Here is a 26,468-nt window from a genome sequence, read left to right as displayed (position 1 = left end):
CCACTGGGTTAACTTATTCCACTCACCATTTCCTAACCGAAACCCACCAACACTTAATATGGGGTGGTGATCTGTCTGACTTTAGTTAGTCCTCTGTTTGAAGCATTGTCAATTCTCTATTTGGCCACTTATACATTGGCCCCAAACAGGAATTGCATCACCGGAAAGGACAAAAAGAGGGAGACACAGGTTTCCATAAAACTAGCATATGCTAATGTATAGGTATAGATGCAAACTTAGAAATAATTATTCTGATGTAAATAGGAATGCAGTATATCTCACCATCATGCAGCAAGGTGGCCGGCTCAGTCTAGTGTTGATGGGGAGCTTCAAGGCACCTGCTCTCCCATATCTTTAAACCAGCCCTTCAGATAGACTGGCCCTTTGTGTCAGTTGGTAGAGCATGAGACTTAATCTCAAAGTCATGGGTTTGAGCCCCACATTGGGTGAAAGGCTTCTGCATTGCAGGGGGTTGGACTAGGTAACTCTCATGGTCCCTTCCAACTTTGAGAGAGAAGGAATAGGCAGAGAATTAAGGGCACAGGGTTCTTAATTTTTTTGCTGTTTGGAAACTGGATTTTTATACAGGGATATTTTTTTTTAAACATATTTTCAGCTGTTTCTACAAATTTCATGCCTTTCGAGGTGACAGGCTATGGTCTCCTTCAGACTGTCGGTATATTGCAGGATGGATCCAAGTGCATAATGGAAAGGTATATGTGTGCAATTAAAGTGGATTAAATTGCTCTGGTACCCTAACACAACAATTTCCCCCTTAATCCTTAGGAAAGTGGCAAGGAAATGCACTGAAAAGTGTGGGGTGGATAAATGATTAATGGAAAGATGTATAAACACCCTACAAGCAAATTAGAATGAACGTTCACTGTTGTATAACCTCCCCACAAACAAATCAGAACAAAAGCTCAGTCAAGAACATGCACAGTCTAACCTCTGTGTAAGATTTATGCAAGAAAATCAGGTTTATTTTCTGAGTAGGTCATCTGGAGGAGCCCTATATACCACAACAAAACTCATGCAAGCCCAACCCTATACATTTAAACCAAGTGAAATGAACAGGATGAGGCTAACTCTGAATAGGGATTGCAGTCACAAATGTAACGTAAATGAAAATATGAATGATGAAAACACCCAAGCATCTTGTGAAAGCACTGCAATGATACTGAGATGTGGTAGCCAAGGTGTGCTTTTAATAATGTGTAAGCTTCAAATTCCAGACCTTCAAATTCCAAAAACAAACATTTTATTCCATACAGTGAAGGGAAAAGAAAATAAAAAATACAAGAAAGCCAACTAGCAATATATTTTTCATAGTTAACAATTTAAATGAGATTAGGACACAATTAAACCCCTTTCTCTGTAAATGCGGCTGATGAATATGTATAGCTTGGAACTGATTTTTCTAATATTTGTAGGTTCATATTTTTAAATAATCATAGAAATGGGATCTTTCAGATGATCAAGTAAGTCTCCGAGTTCATTTCTATCAAGCCTACATCTCCCAGAAGAATATGCTTTCCCAGCATTGCCCCATTCCCTTGATCCAGCCCTACCTCAAGTGCTTTAGGTAAGTCTCCTTTCAGTTCTCTTAATGCTTCACCCTCTCCTATCAATTCTGAGCCATTTCCCAGAATCCCACCAATTCTATTCAGCCTGTGGATTTCCCCAACTGACTTCCCCGCAAATACAGGATTATGCTTTCTCCCCAATTTCTAAATAAACACATGTTTATATGAGATATCAATCCACATTCCGATCTGTATGCTGGAGTGAATTTAGAGATGAGAAAGAGAGAGGGAGAGGGAGGGAGACAGAGGGAGAAAGATGCAAAAAGGAGGGGGGAGTAGAAGGGGGGGGAGAAGAAGAGGCAAAGATGATTTGATCATAGGACTGTCACTTTAGAAAGGTTGTCATGGTATTCCTGGAAAGCACAAAGATGCATGTATCTACATGAGCTAAAGGGACTTAATGCAATGAATACTGTGACCTATGCCCAGGCATAAAATATAAATGCCAAATTCTGGGCGCAATCCTGCATGCAGAGGTTTGTTTGGAAAAAGCAACAATTGCGGTAGTTTGGCAAATTCCCTTAATCTGCTATGTTATTTACTATTACTAGGAAGAAATATATATATATATATATACACACACACACACACACACACACACACACACACACACAGACAAAGTGACACATTTTCCATTCATAGTGCCGTCCTCTGAAGCAATGGCATGTCAAATAAAGTGAACCCCTTCATTCACTACTGGGGGAGAAGGTGTAGGTAAGATGGCTGTTTTGCAGACAACAAATGGGACCCATTTTCTCCTTGCTATACATGGGCCTCGCACTACCGAGAAGCTCTGCTCTGAAGGCTGAACGAACATGGAAGCAGATTATGTGTTACAGGGACATTTTGATGTAAACATCCTCTTCTCTCTCTCTCTCTCTCTCTCTCTCTCTCACACACACACACACACGCCATACTATTAGTGGAGATCAAGGTGATCTGCTATGCTCAGAACTCCAGGAATGTGAAGAAAAGCAGAAATATTTTCTTTTGCCGTTTAGATTTTTCAGGAGAACGGAAACGTAGTTCAATAAGGCAAAGTGATCCAATGACAGCACATTATGCTGTGTGCAAACATGACATATTTAATTAATATCACACTCTCCTTTTATAAGTCACCTAAGATTTGAGATTGGATAATTACCTTTGTACAATGTACAGCTGCTAAATTTCTCAGGTAAATGGTACCCTATGCACATCACAAACAACTGCATTTATACTAGAACATTTGTAAATGTCAGGCCACAGAAGATATTTTTTTAAAAAAACCTAGTGTGTGTGTGTACACATCAAGTTGTTTGCTATTTTGTGGGATTTTTTTTTTTAAGAACGCATTTTGAATTCTTACAGATAAAGCAAGGCCTCTGTGCCTCACACCTATGCAGTAATCAAACACGATTAAAGGCAGAACAAACAACCAAAACCAGCATTAAATAGATCACGGATTTGCTTGTGGGTCTGTAACAGATGCTTTGTTTATCCAGTTGCAAGTCTGTCAAAAAGAATCATTCCTGTGATGCTGCTTATCACGCTTTTAATTCTGCTCAGGCATAATGGTTTGCCTTGAAAAAGCAATTTTTTTGGCCCCATTCTATCTCACTGCCCAGCATTTCAAAGCAGCAGAATGTGTGCGTCTCTCTCTCTCCCTGTGTATGTGTGTTTAAATGCCCTTTTAATCAGATTACCCTTGGCGAATGTCCCAAACTCAGGCTGAAGTGCAGTGCTTGTGGTTTCTCAGCAGCTTACACTAAGCCTGCACCATGGAAATAATCTACTTTTAAAACCCAGGAAACAAATCAACTGCACTAAGGACATAAGTCACTGTCATTAGGGAATGATTAGGCTAAACATTTTTATACACTCTGTAGCCCAGTTCCATGTAGCTCATGATCTGGGTACAGATAGAAGAAAAAGACACCGGTCAATGGATTTTCGTGGACTTGTTTGACTGTCTCATACCGAAGAAGAACTTTGATCCTTGCACAAATTCATTCTGGTTTCCCTATGAATTTGAGCATAATACACACAAACACACCAGGCTTTATTTTAATATACCTTTTTCAAAAAAACAAACCAGACTTTAAGCCTCTTGTCTTGCCCTTAAGGTATGGGAGCTTATGGAAAGGAGGTAGCCTTTTGTAAAGCACCAAGTATATTTCAGGCTAATAATAATAATAATAATAATAAGAGTTATTACTATCAACAACAACATTCTAATTTTGTTTGGCTAGGCATTAACCTACCACAAAAGCCCTGTCAATGGATATTCACTTATTGTTTTATTCAAACCCTTACTTTCTTTAGTTCATTATTTAGGAAATGTTCTGTTTCACCTATTTTCCATTATATTTCAGCTTCTGTTATGTCAATTCCTGCCTGACCCCAGTAATGAAAATATTTATGTAGAAATTCTTTTTCTCCCATTTCCCTTAATTTTTCTGAAGGCAATGAAAGGGGGGAAAGAAATGTTTGATGTGACTGTCTAATCAAATGATGTGGCATGTGAGGCAAGCTTTCTAATTTGGAGCCCACACATCCCAAGGAAGAAACAATCGAGATGGCAAGGGGTAATGAATGATGAGGAGCCTTATTTTCCTCCACACGACTGACTGCAGATCTGACGCAGATGAGATGTTCAACTGGGTCAGGGAACCAGCCTGGTTGGTCTACTATTGAGCTTCGGTTTGGACATTCTGCAGAGGGGATCATTTCTAATTTATGAAACATGTCGTTAATCCTCCGTTTGTCAGAACCGTCTTGACAAGAATGCAACCTGACAGTTGAAATATTAATATTTATTAAATACCCTTTTCTTTTGGACACTGCAGGAGAATTGCATATCAGTGGCAAACATCATCTAAGTCCTTCCCAGCCAACGAAGGAAGGAAGGAAGGAAGGAAGGAAGGATGGATGGATCACAAGGCCAGTCAACTCAGTGGAAAAAAGTACAAGGGAAGGAGCAATCAATTACTTAGCGTAATCCTTGAGAAAGGCTTCGTACTATGTGTGTATAAAATACTCCTCTTTCAAAGCATATGTTTTTGCACTCTTTCTATCCCTCCCACTCCCCCCCCCCCCGGTCTTCTTTCCAAGCTCATAAATAATGCATAGGCTGATAAATATGCAATTTCAAAAAGTGCAGACACCGCAGCACATCAAAAAAAAAAAAAAAAAGAATGAAAAAAAAAGGTTTGTGCTTTTCACACACAAGACCTGAACTGCACTTAACAGATGACACATTTTCCAGAATTAAAAAAAAAAAAAAACCCGCCCTTTAATATCTATCTATCTATCTATCTATCTATACACACATGCCAGTGCTACGGTCTTTTGAGTGTTACTGGCCTGGATTCTTGTCTGAAATATTGTGAATTACGTGTGTAATAATGTAATGCAAAAACAATTATTTTTCTTTTCTTTTAAAAAAATCACATTTAAATCTAATCTAGATTATCAATTCATTGCAAAAAAAAATTGCATTTGACTGCAAGTATCCTATGTACTGTACACCATTCAATAGATAAAGACCCACAAAGGCCTTCTTTTACTAGCCTCTCTCTCTCTCTCTCTCTCTCTCTCTCACCCACTCACCCACCCACCCACACCCACCCCTTTAGTAATAACCATAATTAAATCACCCTTGGAAATTATTTCAGGAAGTGCTTTAACAGTATATGGTTTTGCTTGCTGCTCTCAAGCAGGTAAAAGCCACCCAAATACCATATATATATATATATATATATATATATATATAGTTCCATTTTGTAGACTAATTGCTTGAATACAGCACTGAAACAAAATGGTGGATTCTCTTTTCCACCCTAACTCAGCTCAGTGCTGACACAACAGAGGAGAGCAACGTGGAAGCATGAAAATGGCGCTCTAAGAACACTGGACATAAAATCAGCATAACACAAAAAGGCATTTTAAAAAAAATACATACATACAAGCACACTGAAATATAAGAATTCACTGCACAGGTTTCGTGTTGATTTTGCTACTTCAGTTTTGCAACAGTTCAAACATAAAAACGGCTTCCTTCTGTGAAGGGTGACCTTTTGGATGAATACTTAAATTGAAAACACCCTGGGTAAGAAATAGACCACAGCATTTAATTTGGACTGGCTAGTTGGATGCCTATATATGTACTGTACAATAATTTCAAATTTAATTAAATCACACTGCTGACGCCAGTGATCTCGACACTGTAAGGATGATTAATTGCATGCTTAAATGAAATATAAAGCTGCCTTTAAAAAGTAACATCAGTGCAGAACCCCGAGAAAGGCAGTCTCTGATAGATTTACGAACAAGTGCCTGGTTGTGTCTCCTGTCACTGTTAGGAAATGGGCCCTGCATAGGAATAGAAGAGCTGCGCCAAAAAGATAGCCTTTGATGTGGGATCCTTCCCGCAAGGCGATTTTGAGCGAGCAAGCCCTCCCCACACCTTCCCAGACATACATCTCCTGATATGACTTCCTATCTTGCCGGAGAGTTTTCACAATTTGCATTGTCATCGTACGGAATGGCCCACACTCGGTATACAAACAAGATCTGACACACTGTAATACTGGGACTCTCCTGTCACAGCAAAGCAGCTGGACTGTTATATATACCACTTTGCTTCCATTGTATTTCAATTCAGAGCAGCAGCAGCACAAAGGGCCTGACAGGGCTAACCACGGATTGTCACCTTGATTTGTCCAGTCTAGCCGATATGCAGAGGGGAGGGAATTAGATTCTCCTGCTTATGAAGACAGCAGAGAAACAAATAAGCTTACGTACGACGTTTCCAAAATTATGCTATCTGAGAATCGTGAAGCTGCTCTGTGGGCGCTACGTGGCTCGACAGGGGGAGGAAAGGCTCTGTGAACCTATTCCAAAAGACAACTCTATAGCAATATATATTAACTAACTCTGTGGGACAGAAGGAAGAACCATCTGTACCAGGCTTAGCACTGATTCTTGGTGAATATAATGGTGCATTTGATGACAGCTTCCCATCCTACATGCAGTGCTTTTTTTCTAAAAAAAGAAATGTTATGGGGTACTCTCATTTTCCTACTCATATTGAAATACTGCCCCTCAATGAGGCCAAACTTAGATTCACATGATGTTTAGGGGTATGCGCACCCCCAGAAGAAAAGCACCGCCTACATGTAAATTATTTGGGGCACAGAGCCTGGCCACAATCCAGAGAACATTTGGAGCAGCTCAAGGTTTCAAGTGTGTTATTCAAAGCGCTGATGCTGAGCATTTAGGGCCGAAGCTTGTTCTCATGCATGTGGATGTATATTAGGGTTGCCAGGCACAAAAAGGTATTGAGCTTTTTTTGAGGGGGGAGGATGAATTTCCATGCAGGGATTGTATTTACTGCATTGCAGTCCATGCCTCCTACTGTGCAATGCACATGATGGGCTAGTTATGGTTTTGTACACAGCAGCGCACTGTGAACAAGCTGGTGCAAATGGGTGTCCTCTGGCCTAGTGCACGGTTGGCCCTGTCAGCTGTGGCAGACCTGGCAACCTTTTTTGAGGTTCCCTCTCCCGTGCTTCATCCAGGCTTTCAAAGCTGGAAATGCTAAACATATGTTTAGTGGCGCATGCGCAATGTAGGAGCACTATCTGTGCACCGCCCAAGTTCTCAATGCAAGGATTTGTTTATTTTTACTACACAGTACTTCTGTGTGCACGCGCATGGAACTGATCCCGAGGACCAATCCATATACAGAATCTCATATCTGTTCTCAAAATGCCTCTGCCAGATTGGGGCAGTGGGGTTTTCGCAAAATGCATATGCAGGCAAACCACTTCACTAAGTGCATCTACAAAAGGACCCACATGTGCACCAGCATGTAAAATGGTATTCATAGCACATTTAAAACGTTTACCCACAAATTATTATTTTTTAAATGTAAAATACAACTGTTAATCTACAATACTTCCAAGGAATTAAAAAAATAAAATAAAGGAAAACATAAAAGTTCCATCAAGTGCTGCAAAGAACTTTATATATGTGTCTGTGTGTGTGTGTGACAGGGAGAGAGAGAGAGAGAGAGAGAGAGAGAGAGAGAGAGAGAGAGAGAATGGGATTTTCCAATCTATGATTTTGTAAACAAGATGGTTTTTGATGGTACAGGATTTTAAAATCGCCATTTGCCTGCGTTGCATCTGCTTCTTTTGTAACGGCATCTGATGTCTACCCTCATGCAATTTTGTGACATCTGAAAGAAAATTTTGGGAATTATTCCATGACCATTCACACTAGTCGAGGCCACTGGAAAAAAATAGGATTACACCAGAGTAGGCAATTATTGAACTGCCACAATTTGAGCGCCTGAAATCTGACTTCTGCTGCTTATCAGCTGAAGCAAATTCTTAGAATAAATAAGCAGTATACAAAAACAAGGAAAAACAATTATTTTTTGAAAGGCTATTCTACAAATATTTGTTCTGCTTATTTTTGTTTTGCTGGTTGTTGTTTTTTAAAAAATAAACAGTCCAGTTTATTAAGTCCAGGCTTTATTTAAGTATATTAAATAAATAAAAATAAAAAAACCCTAACATATAGCTTTCCCCTAGAATGTACAAAAGCCTTGTCTCTAAAGAAAACACTTTCAGAAATTCCACCTTTATTCATCTCTTTATTTATGAGGTCAGGCTTTATCAGAAGATGCACTGTTACACATTACAATAATCTGTTCGTTTCTGAGCATGCAGTATTTTAAACAGGCATGGAAGGCTAAGCGTATGTAATGTTTGTCAGGTCCCAGCATTGAATTGTAAATCGAGTGATCTCGCAGTTGTATGTGTGTTTGGTTCCTCCATTTCCTAGTTCTATCAATAGCGGTTAAACATATACCAAAATGCAACATGCTGCTCTTATGTGTCTGAACCATACGTGATGAGCTACAGCAGGGAAAAAATACAAAATAAAAGCTTACCCATATATGGTAATGCTAACATGTATCCATCCATTCATGGTACAGGTTTCAGCCCAAACGATATCCCTTCACTGTCATCTATCTATCTATCTATCTATCTATCTATCATGCAAAAAAGAAGAAGAAAAGAAGACCCACATTATCTATATAGCAAAATTGTTTAGGGAAACCTAAAAGCACAAAAAGAACCATTTATTGTCCAAGGAGAAAATTGTACAGATTTGTCTTTCCACAGAATTCTAGGCAGCCAACCATAATAGCTCTTTGACAGTTCACCTGACTGCAGCGGGAATGGTGTGTGTGTGTGTGTGTGTGTGTGTGTGTGTGATGCTTATGGTGGGTGACAGAAAGGGGCCATTTGAAGTGCCATTATGCAGTTTACATAAGATGATTTCAGCAGATTTCATCTTTATCCAGTTATACTATCTACATTTGGGAGGGTTTATCTAATTGTGCACGGCTCATTAAAAAATAAAATAAAAGTTGTGTTCTTTTCAGAAGATGGCCGCATTCTGTGTTTAAAGAAGGGATTTTCTCCTTGACTTTGGCACCCTGTTTCCCAATAAGAGCCAGACAAACAGGGTTGCCCATGATGGTCCTTATTTGAAAAGGGTGGGGTGTTTGTTTTACAGACGCAGCTATAACTGTGTCCATTTACATAATGGTTGGGACAAGCACATTTTAGCTTCTTGTGAAAAAAAGAAGAATGTACTGAACATGCTTTCGATTTAAATCAGTTTCAACCTCGAATGGGATAAAGAGGTTCTATTTAAATTCCACAACAGAAGCTCAGGCCCTGACCAGTCCTGTTCGTCTAATTGTTTCAGGTGAAGCCTGTGGGACTCCAGATAAAAGTAATAACTTCTCAAATCATTTAGGGTTTGCAAGGCCAGATTATTAATCCTTTAATAGTCTAAATGACTTCAGAATAACTTTGGAGACACCCATCCCTGACAGCATTGGCACAATATGATTATGGAAACAGTTAATCTTAGAAGGCTGATAGGCTAAATCTGTTAGTATTGTTTCCAAATTTGGGGGGGGGGGGAGATAGAAATTGCAATAAAACATGAGTGAGTGATGGTGTTTGGAAGGGGGAAAGTTTTGTACTCCAAATAATCTACAAAGCACAATAGTTTGGGAGTTTTGTACAGCCTTATCCTATAACTATGGATGGAGCATATATTTTATGTACAAGGTATCTATATATTCATATCTTACCCCAGTCTCTATTGTTAATGTGTTTGCCAGAGTGTGGAAAGCAGGATAGGAAAAGCTAGGCACGAGGTGCATAGAGATGAACAGAAATCACTTCACATTACAGATAAGTATGACAAGCTCTATATTTTATATATATACCAAGATAAAGTTTCATAAAACAGAATGGCAAGATATCTGAGTAAGTTTGAATCTCTTCCCAGTGATGACATGAAAATAGATGCTTATTAATCCTGTGTTTTGTAAATAATTATCCATAGCTTTATGGAAACCATCACATAAATCTGAATGTGTTTTTTTTTCCCTTTTTTCTTGAGCGTATTTCTATTTGAAAGACAGTTTTCCTATTACATGATTTAGGTGGATCGAGGATTCAAAACATACTAATGTGCAAATGATGCAAGACTGCAAGCTTTACAGATGCTGTGTAGTCTTTTCAAAATAACATCTTGGACAAGATAAAACAGAGCAGCTGCATTCCATGGGTAGTATATTATAATGGTCTAGTTCCCACCAACAGATAAATAGTTAATATATGTATTCAATATTTAACATGTTATTTAAAGCAAATCTTTCACCATTTCTGTGCCTGAGAACTATTTTTGTACAAACACTTCTTGCAGAATGCATAGTATAGGTGAGATGCATTTGGCTCCCCAACCGCACCAATTACAGGATTGAAAACAAACACATTAAATTATATTTGCAAAAAGTCTTGCCCCAGGGAGAAGTATATTCATCAAACCCACTTATTTGCCTTTAACCAATATAATTTTCTTTATAAATGTGTTGAAAAATTACTCTTGGATCTATTAGTGCTGCAGTCCTAGGCAAGTCTACACAGAAGTAAGTCCCATTACATTCAATGGGGCTTCTTAGGTAAGTGTGTACAGGAGAGGGTCATGGGGTATGTAGCAAACAGCATTCCAAGAGGCTCCCCATTAAAATATCATAGTCCCTGAAACACTGATTGAGAGCACAGCATCCCTCTACTCCCACAATACCTATGTCTTTGAAGGAGAAGAAAGAATACTAAGCTCTACTGTACAGTGGTACCTCAGGTTAAGTACTTAATTCGTTCTAGAGGTCTGTTCTTAACCTGAAACTGTTCTTAAGCTGAAGTACCACTTTAGCTAATAGGGCCTCCCGTTGCTGCCGCACCACCGGAGCACGATTTCTGTTCTCATCCTGAAGCAAAGTTCTTAACCCGAGGTACTATTTCTGGGTTAGCAGAGTCTGTAACCTGAAGCGTATGTAACCTGAAGTGTATGTAATCCAGGTACCACTGTATTTAAGAGCACTTGAGGCTGCCCTATATGGAGCTAGTGTTAGAATTCCTGATCTATGATTGCAGTCATGGGATTTTTGTCTGTCACATGATGGTGTATGTTTTGACTCCACCGAGTGGAAAGTGACGAAGACAGGATGTTTGTGTTACTGTGTTCTGTGAAATGGGACTATAGTTCTTTGTTCTTTTTCTCTTTGCTGTCTGATGCTAGAGAGAGAGGGAGCCATGTTGCAGTGCTCCGTGTGTGTTTATATGTAAATAAAGTAGATCAGCCAAAATGCTGAGTTGCTGAGGTCTGTTACGCAACTGCACAAACTCTGTGGATCCCTAAGTGTGCCAGTGTCGGTTGGCATCGGTTGCTGTGATGTTCGGGCAGAAGAAAGAAGCTCCTGAACAATCGACCAGGAGGGAGAGAACATGCCAGTCGGGCATGTGTCTCTACCAGGGTCATACTCGAGTGTAGGCTGAACTCCTGATAGCTAGACCATACATCAGGGGCATAGCTAGCTGCACTGGCACCCGGAGTGGTGAGGACAGGGCGAGTCGCACACGGGGATGGGCCGATCTGCGCATGCGGGCACCGCGGCAATCCTCCCAGGGAGGCAGCATGGTGATCTGCCCAGGGGGGCAGTGCAGCAAGCTGCCCACAGAGTCAGCCTGGTGGACGCAAGCCCCACACTGCCATTTTGGGCAGCGCGGGGCCCCAAGCCACCACATCACTCCCAGGAAAGATGCGTGGTTCCAGTGTGCTGCAGGGCAGGCCCCACGGTAAGTGCCGCCCCCCACAGTGTGCCATTTTGTCACTCCCTCAGGGATGACATCCGGGGCGGACCGCACCCCCCACCCCCTTCCTACGCCCCTGCCATTCATCAAGTATTGTCTATACTGGCTAACAGAGCCTCTTTGCAATAGGGTTGTCTCCCAGACCTACCTCAAGATGGCAGGGATGGAACCTGGGACATTCTGATGCAAAACAATGACTCTATCACTGAGCTACATTCCTTTCCCCAAACTCCTCTTCCCTTCAAAGACCCTTCTTCCTTCCTTGCTGATCTAAGGACTGCAGCACTGATGTTTATTTATTTTGCTAGTGCCTTTGCCACACAAACGCCTATCCGTTTCAAAGTTAATAAATTGAAACCATTTTAATCTCCCTTTTCTTCAGCATCCCTTCATATTTCCATGTGTATATTCAAATTCAATAAACACAGCAGATAAGTATTTAGTTAAACATGGGCATTTACTAGGAGAAGATAAGTCTCTTGCTGGCTAGCTTTTGAAATTCCCAAGCACTTTAGCACTGGCTGTGATCCAGAGGTTTTATACATGTACTATTGAAATATGTGTGCATCAAAAGTTATCCTGTGAATTTCCTGTTCAATAACTCCCACTAAAACCCCAAACTGTTAAGAGGGACGATATCCAAAAATACTGCACATAAAATACAGTTCTTTTCTTTGCAGTGGAGCTCCCACTGAATCTCCAAATTGCATCTGAAACATGGAGGAGGGTTTTTCAATAAGCTGTTTGTGGGGGCCATAGTGAGTTATGATCCTCAGATGAAGGGCAATATAGAAACTTAATAAATAACAAATAATAATAATAATAATAATAATAATAATAATAATAATAATTTGTCACCTATCAATTGATTGGAGATCATATTGTCAAGATCATCCCCAGCATGAAGGGGCATGACACTGTTTGCTTCAGAAGCAAATTCAAGAGCAGTAATTATTTTTCAGCTGCTAACAGCATTTTTTTAAAAAAATGTTTTGCTTCTGGTACAACAATACTGTATATCTATACTTATCTCTCCCTCCATCCCTCAAACATATGTACTCTTTCTCACTTATCTGGACCCAAACTTTCCTTTGTCTGAGGTTGACTGGCTGGAATCTTACCTTTGCTTGAGTTGACCTTTGCTTCCTGGGTTTTGAATTGGTATTAGTGGTATGTGGCCAAGTGTGGCTGGATGCTGTGCCTACCAGGTACACACACACACACACACACACACACACACACCTACACCTGACCTGGGCTAGAATCCTGTCCCCTAGGTGGGGCCACTGTCTTTGACAGAACAGGCTAAAAATATTGCGATTTTACAGACAAAAAGTACATCTGAAAGCCTGGTGCTTGGAATTCTAGACAAAGGGCTTTGTGCATGAATGCAGCTAATAGAGGACATCCCTTAACAAAGCCAGAAAGATAACTTGGAGGAAGCAGCCTCTACTCTGCAAAACACTAGGAGAATCTGCAGCAATCATATCGAAAAGGACAAATTCATCCCTCATGTCTCTGCAAGAACAGCACAAAATACAGCCCAGGAAAAGCAGTCTACTAACTTTTAAATTAGTCTGCAGCAAACAGATTTACCCTTTTAGAAAATAGGCAGCTGATGCAGAAAGAGATTTGTTCAGCTCACCCCACAGTGAGTTGAAAATAAGAGTGCCAGCAAAACAAACTGGGTGCGATACCCAGATTGTGCAAGATCTCTACAATTCTGTGATACTATGTGACCACACCAGTAGAGAGCCAATCTTAAATAAGTTCAAAATAATGTAAGGGGGTGCTGGAGGAATTTTCATGGCTGTTGCACCAAATTTTAAGCTCTCTAAACCTGTTTCTAACACCTCCCCCCAAACCTCTCTCCCTTTTTGCCCCTGTCCCCTAAAATTTGAAAACAAAAGTCTGCAAATAAAAACTTCCATCCTAATCCTAAATTCAACAAATAGTGACGCATTGTTTACATACCATATCCTTGAGAACGCTCAGCACATTCTGGTGATTTTCCAGCAAAATGGTTCTGTGCCTATTCTCCTTTTATCTGTAGAGAAATAGATAAACAGAAACAGGTAAATCTAGAAGATATGTGTACCTTATAAAAAGAAATCAAAATTCATTGGCTTGGATACTAAGATTTTTAAAAAGTTAATGGAAAGAATATCAACCATCTCCTTTTCCCTCCTGCTGTCATTTGCAACTCCCTAAAAAAGTCCATTCAGCCCTCTGTGTAGTCTGAGGGGGTGCAGATTTCTAAAAAGTAACATAGTTTGGTTTCCAGTCCCATATGTTGGAATTTTAAACTCTATTCCAGATCTGCAATACTTTTCCATATTTTGCAACTTACCTGCTCAGCGCTTATCTCACATTTTTTTTTTATTCCCAGCTTTCTAACAAATGCACAAGGTGGTGTATGCTTTTCATAAACCATTTTGAGGGTGGGTGTTTTTTGTTTGTTTGTTTTTTTACAGTCTAGTGGTATAATAATTTTAGGGGAGGGGAATTAAATAAATAAATAAATAAATATGCTCAACGTTAAAGCAGCAAAGCATAATGAAGAACAAATATACTGAAAACCACACAGCAAGTCTTAAAAAAAGTGGAAGCAGCATAAAAGACAGCCCAGAGATGATAATCTACAAAAGCTCACTGAAATAAAACTATTTTCACTGCTAATCAAAAACCAAGTCATTGAGCAGCTGCACAGAGCTTCCTTGTGAGTTTGTTGCTGAGCTTGAGTGCCACACCTAAAAAGGCTCTGCCATTGATTCCCACTTCGTGCATATAACTTGCAGGTCTCAATGACTTTAAACTGGTGTATAAATTCAAACAGCTCTCCAGATCATATCATGCCTAATCTAGCCCAATGTCAGTATAAATGGATAGAAAAGGCAAGAACATTCACCCTCTGCATATGACATATCTGTGGACAGTGAGCTTGTGATGTGAATTAGTAAAATAATGTGCCCTGTTCCAGTCTCTGAAATATACCTAACTTCATGCACTAAGCCTAGTCATGTATAAACTACACACATGCGCACGCACAGACACACACAGGAGGTGTATGTAAGATCAGTACTTGTGAGGATAACCCATCCCTTCTCCATGGTTTCTCAACTGTCCACTAATATGTTGCCTGCACCAAACAAGAAAGGCTAGGAGAGGAAATCTGGTGGTTTTCTAGATGTTGCTGAGCTTCAGTTCCTGCCAGCCCCAGCCAGCATAGTCAACAGCCAGGATTGACTGTAGTCTAACAACACAGATTCCTTGTCCATGAGCTAGGAGGTGGAATTGCCATAAAGTTGAATGGAACTTGGGTGGATGGCAATAATGCCTTAGACAGAACAGGTTTGCTGAGAGAGGGAAGAATGCATTTGCTGCATTTAAAGAGATATCAACAGAATTATTTTTAAGGAATATCAACAGAAACTGCATGAGGTCTATGAAGCTATTTTTTTTGCCTACGATCTGATCTACAGGAGGTCACTTGAGTTAAATCGCTGAGAAATTGTTATGACAGCTCTTTATAATGTGTTAATTTATAACAGAGATGCACTAAAAGTAAAAGGGATGGCACAAAAATGATCGAAAGTTCTTTTTTAAAAAATCAAGAGGGTTTTTTTCATGCTTTGAAAAACATTTGTTGGAAAGGATGATATATTTTATTTTAGACCTGTGGAACTTGAGTTTAGAAAAATGTCTCTGCAATAATATATGCCAAGCTTTAAATATTTCATTCTGCAGTGTGATATGGGTAAGAATACAGGTTTGATTTCAAAAAACTAATTTTATGTACATTTGATGGATATGTAAGTCTTTTCTAGAAGATGTTGGAGACCTGTACTGTGTGCTCCATCACGAAGCCATAGTCTTGGACATTACAAGGGATATCCATCATGCTGCTTGCATGGGTATCTGCTAATATTGGTGTGGGTGTGTGGGTGGGTGTGGGTGTAAGACAGGGTTCCATTCAGCCGTGAGGCTCCCCAAACTTCACAGGATGGAATCCTGTAGGGTATTTAGTTTGGGTTTTTTTACTTTAAAACAGTGAAATTCCATATAAAGAACAACATGTGGGACTGTTCTTTTCAGCAAATCAAGCTCCATGATGTTATTTCAGAAGGGATTCCTTCAATATTAGCAGCGAAAAGGATGGGTGAGAAAGGGAAAGTTATAAAACAGACCAATTTAACATTAGTCATTATAGAGACAGTTTTTAATTATCTGCTAGCCTACTAGTTTAAAGTCTTAAGCAGAAATATGTTCCTTACCTTTTGAAATGAATTAACGAACAAGGTGTAGAGCAAATATAATTCCTTTCTGAGTTGACTAAGGAAAAGAATTACACATTCCTTAATAAATTCGCTACAGTCAATCTATAAATTCCACAAAAAAGAATACCGATGGTAGCATAAAAGGCCTTATCAAATTCAGCACGCAAAGCCAACCATTAGCATCCTCCCATGGTCCTGAGAGCCAAAACCATTTCATCACTTTATAAATTTTAATTCAAGGTTCACTGGTTTGGATATAAAGTGAAAGTGGGTGGGTGGGTGGGGGTCTACTTTTTCAAGTGCAGGGGATCCCTGCCTTGCCTTCTTGCACTTTACCACTTGAAGACAACCAACCAGCAGCAGCCAGCTCATGTCTGGTACCAGAACCAGGCTGGGAAGGGGAAAAGGAATGAAATAGAGAGGAAGGAGATAAGGTGGGTTACATATTTTGTTACTATCTGTTGGGCACTCTTCAAAAGCAGACCCCCCCCCCAACCCCATATTATATGAAAGTCACCGAGCGTGTTTTTAGCAAACATATGCACACCTGGTTTGGCTTTCCCATAGAAATTTCTGGGGGGCAAATGTACATAGGCAGCTCTGATTTACAGATAAAACTCTTACCTAGACATTGTCAGGATTCAGGTCAGTCTTTGATCAGACTGAAATGGGTGGTACTCAGTTTGGGTATCAGGTCTTCATTCTGAGGGCATTTCCTCAAGCAGCTTTCTCAGAAAGAGAATTGATCTTGTGCTTTACCTTTTGTGAAAACTGAGGCAACAGAGCTACTCAGAATGGCTCTGGGAGGAGCTTGGCTCAGTGTGGCCCATGGCAGTATGGAACCAATGCCATGCCCCCACCATCACATGACACCCTATGCCAAGCTCCCTGTAACTCTCCCCTCTACCTCTCAGCAAACACTAACAACCGGCTGTGTTGGTAAGCTGGGAGAGCAATGGAGTCTCACATGGGCTGCCTCACAAATTATATGAATTCATCATTACTTGCCTGTGCTATTGGGAACAGTATTGTTGGCGAAGTGTGCGTAGTTAATAAATAGGTTCAGTGTGGCAGTGTGGCAGTATTAACCACTTAATAGCTATTTATCTCAGGGGTGGGTGAAGACGTGGCTTACCAAAGTTCACTCCATTGCTAGCAAGGTGATGGCAATATAAAAACAACAGCAGCGCTAGTCTTATTTTGAATTTCTTACAGACTGTGGCATTTTCCTGGTCAGTCATCTCACCAGAAGTACCACCAAGTTTCTGGGCTACTTGAATTCTATAATAACAGAAACTATTTCTCATCTGTGAAACTTAGATGGAGAGAGGACCCTTCTTCCTGTTTGTACTATAATTGGGATAATTATCTGCTCTGCTTTTGCCACTGGTTCTCAGAAGTAAATGTTTATTGACTGGACTGCAGAGTGTACTTGATAGTTGATTTAGCTCCATTAGCTGGTCCATTATAGTTCAAGCTGTTAGTTTTCAGAGCCTGGAATGATAGTCTTACTCCAACTTCCCTTGGATAAGGAGATTAATTATAGAAAGGAAGCAGACTTCCTAGTGGGAGCTGGTCCACTTGGACAGGTGTGCTTAACAAGTTATTCATTAGCTTAAAACTGCACATGCAGCCACTTCTCAGCTGTATACAAATAAAAAGTTTCTCCTTAGCAACCTTTCCTACCCACAGGGCACAAGCCTCATGCAAACCACAGAATTGTCTTAAAATTTTGCAGAGGGCTGCTCCAAGTTTAAAAACTCTGGAAGCAAACAAACAAAAAGATCAAATAGTATTACATAAATTGTGATGGCTCACTGGTATTCCTTAGTATCACATACTAATTTTTGCATATTGCCTCTGCCATTGACATCATTATCCCTGATGATGTTTGCTATTTTCTACAGTCCGGAGAACTATACCTACTATCCACATATGGAATATCTGGGGCGGGGAAGGATGAGCAATTCAAATATGACAACAGTGAAAGGAGCACATATAAAATACTGGCATATTAGTGTAGATCTGGAACAATGCTGGTGGTGATAGATGTGTTTAAACCATCCTGCACAGAGCTGTTGACTAGGTGCTCAGCCCCAGTTTAGGATTTGCTTCCCAAGTAGCAGATTCTGACTGGTGAAGATGAACACCCCACTGAGAACTGGTCTGACTGATTGGTTACGCCTGGTCACTTGTCTGCACTGTCTCCCTCCTCTGAATTTGAGGACTCCCTCTCAGAACTTACTGCACTGAAAAAGAGTACCTCTGTGCCACCACCTCCAAAAGGAGCAGGGTACTCCCTGTACCCACCACAGCCGTTGCCACTGTAATAGGGTCATTCCCTCTTTGAACACCAGCAATTTCTTCAGAGAGGGAAGAGCTAGAAACACCAACCTGGCAACAGGGCTACTTAAACCCTAGATTGTCTTCAGATATTCCATTGTTGCAATATTCTTGTTTTTTGGTGCCTTGTATCCAGCCTGATAGCACCCGGCTCCACAGTGAGCAGCTTGTGGTGCTTCTGAACACTCTGGACTCTTGCTGAGCTTCACCAGTACCACCTATGGGGCCCAGCCTGGAACAAGATAGTATCTATCCAGAAAGATGCAAATAGATATCCCTCAGTCCCTGAGCCTGGCTCCTCAACCCACCAGTGTCCTCTAAAACAAGTATCTGGTGAAAGCACATAACTAAATGATGTTGAATAATATTGAAAGTCTTGCTGCATTCATATTTGTTTCCAAAGTTTTTAAAAAATAACAAGAACAAAGCATCAAATGAAGTAGTCTTAATTCCCTTCACCTTCTCTGTCTTTAAAAGCTGCAGCGGCTATCTTTCATCCAAACACCTTCTTTTTATTTTCTTTATTACACTTATATAACACCTTTTTCCTCCAAAGATGGAGTACATGGTTCTCCCTTCATTATTTTATTCTCATAAGAACCCTGTGATGTAGGCTAGGCTAAAAGACAGTGATTGGCCCAAAGTCACCCAGTGAGCTTCTGGGCTGAGTGGGGATTTGAACCCTGGTCTCCCACTCCAACACTCCGACTCAGAGCTTTCCAAACTTTTCATGTTGGCAACACACTTTTTAGACATGCATCATTTCGTGTCACAATAATTCAGTTCTACTAGCAAACTGAAGGTTAAACTAACCCCTTTCCAACCCCGGGAGGAGAGCAGGGAGCGTTTGTGTGACACACCTACACACTGCAACTGACACACTAATGTGTCATGACACAAAGTTTGGAAAGCTCTGCTCTAACTGTTACACCAAACTGGCTCTTTACAGAACAGTAAAATATATTTTAAGTACTATTGTATAAAAATATGTTTATCTTTATATGTATATAAGTATGTACGTATGTATCTGTATAAAGTAGATAAGGGGTGATAGTGCTATTGGAAGTGGCTGCTTCCTACTCAACTTTTGTTTTGTTGAGATATTTATTGTTTATGTCTATCAAATCAATACAATCAATTTGCTTCTCATAGTTGTGGTCCTCTCTGCTCTTCATGCCTCATTAATCACATCAACATGTTTGTTTTTAATTCACTAATTTCTCCCAGAGTCCCTCGTACATGAATGGCGTGCTGAAAGGCTGAGGAGTGATTCATCTCAGCTAATTTTGTGGGCTTCACTTATCTCACAACTATTTGAAATAAGAAATCTCATTGTGGTTTTGTGGTGACAAGAAGCATGGAGATCTCAACTCCAAGTAAAAACCTACTAAGGATAGCTTCAACATTGGGCAGAGAAGCGATGTTTCCTTATGTAGTCAAGTAACAAAAACAGATGCAGTTGGGAATCATTCAAAACAAAGGAGAACAGCAGCAAAATATTGTCGTGTTTTCCTGTTCAGGATGCCAGACATGCTATGACCTTTTCCTGGACAATTGTCTGTTCACCCTTTCCATTTCCACCCCCACCCCCATTCCAAACAGTCAGTCAGTATTGCATGCCCACTGAGCATGCTTAGTTCTCATCGGTCTCAGTCTGCATCAATATGTTAGGAGTGATCGTCCCCTTAGGGTCTTTTTCTGAATTCTGTGAGCATTGGGGTTGGCTTAAGCCTGTTGATATCCCATTCTTGTGCACAGACAATGCCTTTTGACTACTGAAGGACCCAAAAGTTCATTTTTACTTTTACCTTATAAGATTCCTGGTAGGTTATATACAGCTTAACCACAAGCCAGTCCTTGCACTGAGACAGCATAGACCATTGAATAGCAAGTTGTATTGGGATGAAAGAGACTGGAGTTTGAATCCCACATGCCATGGAATTCCTGGGTCTAATATCAGCGTGCTGCAGAAAGTGTCACAAACAATTCTGGGCCTACAGATCCAGCCCCTGCTGTCTGCCACATATGCAGAACAGATTATCAGCACTGTCAGCTGTAGTTGTAATCAGGTAAAGGCTATGCTCAATGAAGTGTAGGTGGGCAAGACACAGTGATAACAGCAAGAACCTTTATTGAACTAACAGAACTGGACAACAGGGGCAAAGCAACAGCTTATATACATTTCTGAAGGCCTTGGCCACTCCCACTCCCAACGTAATTGGTTGTCTAAACTTCCAAGCTGCAAATCATGACTCAGAATTTAAGGGCCAATGGCAGAGGCCCAAATCCTGAAAAGTTCTGTGATTGGATATCATGAATCAAATCAGAACACAGGAGTTCAGAATCCTTAGACCAGAGCTCAGGCAAACACAGACCACTGAATACATAACAGTCTATGATACATAGAGCATGCTAAAGCTAAGCCCCTTGTACATTGCCAAAGGTTTTGAGGGAAGAAAGATGGGATATAAATGTGAGAAATCAATAATTTCAGGGGAAAGACTTCCCTGGACAATGCTGTTCAGCTGTTCGGTTGTGTCAGGGGCAGCCCATACATTAGGTTTGTTGTTGTTTAGTCTTAGTCGTGCTCTTGGGAACTCTCACTTTCTTCTCAAAGCTTCTCCTTTTTTTATGTCTATGGAGTTTTCTTGGCAAAATACTGGAGTGGTTTGCCAGTTCCTTCTCCAGGTAGATCACATTTAGTCTAAACTCTTGGCTATGACCTGACCATCTTGGATGGCCCTGCACGGCATAGCTCATAGCTTCTCAGAGTTATTCAAGCCCCTTCGCCATGACAAGGCAGTGATCCATGAAGGGATACATTAGGTAAGGTAAAGCTATTTGCTTCAGGCAGCAAACTCAACCCCCACCCTGCTTTCCTCCTGTCTATGCCATTGTGCTCCTGCCAACCCCTCTGAGGCTTCTCCTGTGCTGCCTTCTTTCCCTTATCCCCCTCCCCGCTGTGTTGTGGTGGCAGTGCAGGCATAGCTGCAGGTGAGGGTACAGTTGCAGTGACAGGGCTGACAGCAGTGTGAGCACAGCTGTGGGGGTACGGAGGGGTAGGGGTGGGTGGGTTGCCCAAATCTGCGGCAGGGGGCATCATTGTGAAGGGAATTCCTCACTGCCTGTTCCAGCATCGTTCTGTTTATCCAGGAGAGGAAATCACCCCTGCTGGTTGACAGTGATTTTGTGGTCTTTGGTCAATCCCTCTCTCTTGCTTAGTTCCCCACATATAACATGATAACATTCTCAGCTACCACTACCACTGCTTTTTAGCATAGTAGGAGTAATAGTAACGGTAGGGCAAATTGTTTTTCACCATGAAACACACTTAAAACTATTTCACAGGACGCCGTTTTGTCCAGCGGTAATTTTTGTTGATATTTTAGTAGACTCATTAGAGTGCAGGTCTCCCTTCAACTAATTATGTTAATAACTTGTTCACTTCTTAAAACACAGGTGCAAAAGTAGGACGTATTCAAGTGCCAAGAAGCTTATTTTTATTCATAGAAAGTAGAGGGTTTTCTTTAATAAATGGAGATTTTCTCATATAGATGCTGATTAGCTATGGGTCTATTCTACATAATAAGAATAGTTATATTGGCCTCTGATATTGCTTATCTACTAAAAAAACATATTATGTGAAGTGTGGTAGTATTATTCAGTATTTGTATATGTCCTTTATCATACCAGTTTCTATGGCTCTGAGTTGCTTTTGGAGTTCCACACTAATGTCAGGACAGGCCTATTCTATGTATTATTTCGAGAGGGGATAACTCGCCACCAAAACACCATCAAGTTTGGTGTCAGTAGAAGAGTACATGCTGCAAATATTCATTTCCCCCAAGGAATCACTTTAAAACAACTTTAAAACTTTGTTCTGCCTTTTTATATTATTTCCTCACATTTCTAGTTCCCTTTGTTTGCCATAAGCTTACAAGCCTACCACTTAGTTTGACAGTTCTAAAAGGGGAAAATCTAGAAAGAGTGGGGTGTTTTTTATCTATAAATTCTTTCAATGGCAATTTTCAGTATCTTTAAAGTACTGTATCCCTCCTTGAAAAATTTCTTAGAGTTGTTACAGATTAAATAATTTCTTTTGTGTGTCCCCCCCCCTTTCAGTTCTGTTAAAATCACCCTCTGCATGGGTATTATTTCTAAGCATAACCAGCAAGTGGCACTTAGTCTCTTTCTGTGGTTTTATATTGCTCTCATAATAAAGCCAGCATTCTCTTTAGAGGGATTAGGAGAAGGCATGTTATATTTGGGTGGGCAAGAGACAGACAACGGTCTTGGAGTCCAGGGTGCATCAATTCGCATAGGAGTGGTGCTCATTCATTACTTTAAGTGAATGAGGCTGAGCAATGTGGGGCAAGGACTTATATAAACTTCTCCCTAGTCTTGTTTAGAAATTTCGTAAGAACAAAAAATCCTGGGTCTTCTGAGATTTCAGACTTCTTTTACTCTCAGCTTTGACTTGGAGCCCTCCTGTCCAGTGGCGTAGCGTGAGTTGTCAGCACCCGGGGCAAGGCAAGTAATTTGTGCCCCCCCCCGCTGCACTGTCCCTCCCCCAGATAGTCCCTCGCTCTCTCTCCGCACCACACCACATGCCTGGCACCTTCCCCTCCACAGTGGGCGGGCGACCCGGCGGCTCGGATCGGATTCGCACAGCCAGCACTGCAGTGAGAGAGAGAGAGTGAGCCAGGTAGGGGCAGAGAGCTGCGAGTGCGAGTGCTCCCCCCCCCAGATGTTGTGCCTGGTGCGGCCGCCCCCCCCTGCACCCACCACGCTATGCCACTGCTCCTGTCACCATGAGATATCTCAGACAGATTGCTGCATCTGGGATGTTCTCCTGACCCCCATGGCCACATCCCCTCCATATGTGGTGTGGGAGATGGCCGATCAACATTTTCCCCTGCCCTGCAACACCCCTCCTTCCACCACAGACATTGGGGCCTATTGCTAGGAGCTCAATAAGGCAACTGAAAGTAATGTTGTTTTCTAATCCTGTACCATATTATTGGATTTACTATGTTGTGGTGTAAATGCATGGGGGTCCCCCCCCCCCGAGTTATTATACTTTTGGTTTATATTGCCTTGTAAGAATGAACACAAAAGGCTCCCCGCCACAAAGTAGAGCTCACAAAATAAACATTTCATTTGCATCTTAAAAACAACCACCCTAAACAGATATGGAAATTATGTGGCCCATTCACTCAGCTCCCTAATAACTTGATATTCTATCTCCCCTAGTTTTAATGTTTGCCTAATCTTGAATGATAGGGCTAAAGAAACTTCCTGTTGTCTTTTTCTGCCAGCGTCTGAAGAAAGTCTCAAATAAACAGGCAAAAGAAGGAAGGGAATCCCTATTGCAGAAATTAAGAAGTAAAATGCAGGGATTAACCTCTAGTCTTGTGTGCCTTTATCTCTAGTCTGCCTTGCAACCAAAGGAAGACAGTTTAACCATTAAAAAAGATTAAAGGTATTAATTAGGCAATGCGATAGAAACCTATCACCCCACTGTCAGAGCAGACCAGAAATAAACCTTCTGCCAGATTAAATTAAAATATATATACAACTTTAGGGTTTGGTCTAAACAAAAGTCCCATGGATCAGTCTTTTATATTCTTATTGCTGGCTAAAAGATTAAACTGAAATTGAATAAACATTGTGGTGTATTTGTGTACAAAAGGGCAAACCAACTCCTTTCCCTTCATATCCAAGCACTTTATAGCACTTCAAGCAACAAATATAATCACATTGGGATTTTATATGTAAACAAAACAAAGGGAGAAGATTAACAGAAAGCTTGAGCTAAGGAATCTTGAATTGCCTCTTTTCCTAAAATGGCTCTTATAAACTACATTTTAATTTTACATAAACTCTTTAAAATGTTATTTTCTGAACTAACAGATATTGCAGTGACTGCAGCTACAGACCAGAATATCAGGGCAGATAAGATGTATTTGACAGAAAATAACTAATGGAAATGACAAAATATTCAGAACAAAAGACACTTTGGAGATCATGTTATTTTGTAATTTAAAAAACCAACCAATTTTGTTTTTCATGCCACAGAGGATTGCAAAAAGGTGATTCTTAAGGATTAAATAAGGCCACCTGAATTTGTCTTTTCTCGGCTTCAAATTAGACAACCTCATAAAAAGGATAGATTGTTAATAAAATACATTAATCTCATCCTGTGGTAAAGGTGACCTCCTTAGAAAAATAGATTATGATGAAGCTGGAGAATTACAATGGACGATATTAAATAGCTCTATCTGAAATATGTTAAAGGTTGCTTCTAAACAGCAAATTGGAAAAAATGATAGTAAATGTCAAAATAAAATAAAAATACTTTGGGATCAAATAAAGAGCTGAGCAAAGTCAAGTGACATTTTTTACATAAAGGTAGTATACACACAAAGAGACAAATTCTGAACTTTGCACAAATGTTTCCGTGGCGTAGGTCATCAGTGGCAATTACAGGGCACCAGAGATCAAATCCCAATCCCACTGTGTTCTGTGATCTCTGAACTTTCATTTAAGCTGCAGTTCTAAGGTGGGTAAAGAGGACAAAATAAAAAGGATTGAGATGGCAAAGCAGAAGTGATGGGGGAGAAACAATATTATTGGCTTCTGTCTGTCTGGAGCAGGCTTCCTCAAATTTGGCCCTCCAGATGTTTTGAGACTACAATTCCCATCCTCCCTGACCACTGGTCCTGCTAGCTAGGGATCATGGGAGTTGTAGGCCAAAAACATCTGGAGGGCCAAGGTTGAAGAAGCCTGAGAGACAATGGAAGAGTGTGCCATTGGTGCTAAAATCAGTTGCAGGGGGTGCCAACAAACTGTTGGAGAGCTCCAGTGCCTGCTGTGCCTGTAGAGACCAATACGAGAGAGGTGTGCTTTACTGCAGCTAAGGCAGATGAAGGTGTCCGGTTTCACTGGCGTAAACGTCCCATAGCGTTTCTTCTCTTTGTGCTATTCCCAGCAGTCATTTCTCCTCTAGTCATTGCTGTGGATACCCAGCCTGACTTTCTCCCAGCAGACTGTGGTCATCTGCAAGGGATTCCCAAGTGATGGAGTTAATGTTGCCAGCCTTCATGTCCCGTTTGCAGACATCTTTATAATGCAGAGTTGGTGTGTCAACAGGCCTGGTGCCTGAGGCCAGCTACCCATAAAGCACATCATTGGGAACCCTGCCATCTTCATTTCTATGTACATGACCAAGCTAACATAGACATCACTGAGATAGAAGTGCAAACACGCTGGGAATGTGGTTTTGGAATCAGCACTGGCAAGCTGTGGCATGGGGAACAATGGCGGAATAGGCAAAATCAGCCATAAAATTGGCAATGACAGTAAAACCAACAGTGATGGCAATGACTGTTAAAAGGCCATGGAGGGTATACAAAGGCTGCAGTCAGCCTGTAATCCATGGGTTGCTTACACGAGTGTTGAGCATGGTTCACAAGACTCCCCTATATTGAGATTGCCCCTCTTCCCCCATTTTCTTACAAACATGTATAGACATACACACAAACTCCTCTGCACGTGTAAATGTGTGCATTGAAAGTTGATTCAAAAACCAACTTTCTGCACTCTAAACATTCCAAATTCAGCTAAGTTTTCTGCTCTTTAAATGACTTTAAGTGATCTGCTTGTCAATAAAGTGCCACCTGTGAACTGGGTAATTTTTAACTGGTCGCTGCTCAGCCCTTAATGTCATTGGTCTCAGTTATATTCACCAAGAGTTCAATATGTGAAACAAACAACAAGGAGAGAAATGTCAATTTTTACAGGTGCCCTTTCTAAATTCAAATAACTGTGAGAGGAAACAAATGGCTAACTTTTCTGTTAATGAATTCTCATATTCTCAATATAGTATTCCCTTAAAAGCAAGTATGAAACAAAATCCTTCAAAGCTTGGTTGCCCACTCTACCCTGTCAGGTGCTCTCTCAAGAAATGAACACTAGAAAGCTCTCTGTTAAAGTTCTAGTAAGCCTGGTAAATAAATAAATATTTATTT

At 40.7% G+C, this 26,468-nt stretch overlaps 1 long non-coding RNA gene across 1 annotated transcript in view; it reads right to left on the bottom strand.

Moving 5' to 3' along the window:
• The window catches only part of LOC310682548, a 143,907-nt gene that overhangs the window by 114,222 nt on the left and 3,217 nt on the right, over positions 1-26,468 (bottom strand). Inside the window, exon 2 of the long non-coding RNA XR_014513979.1 lies at positions 13,793-13,865. This is a non-coding gene — a long non-coding RNA (uncharacterized lncRNA). The remainder of the gene's footprint in view (positions 1-13,792; positions 13,866-26,468) is intronic.

Source organism: Podarcis tiliguerta (assembly GCF_965153285.1).
Source record: "Podarcis tiliguerta genome assembly, chromosome: 7".
In the NCBI taxonomy this organism is placed as follows: Eukaryota; Metazoa; Chordata; class Lepidosauria; order Squamata; family Lacertidae; genus Podarcis; species Podarcis tiliguerta.
Note: the sequence above shows the minus strand (reverse complement) of the source record. Positions and strands in the feature narration are given on the sequence as shown.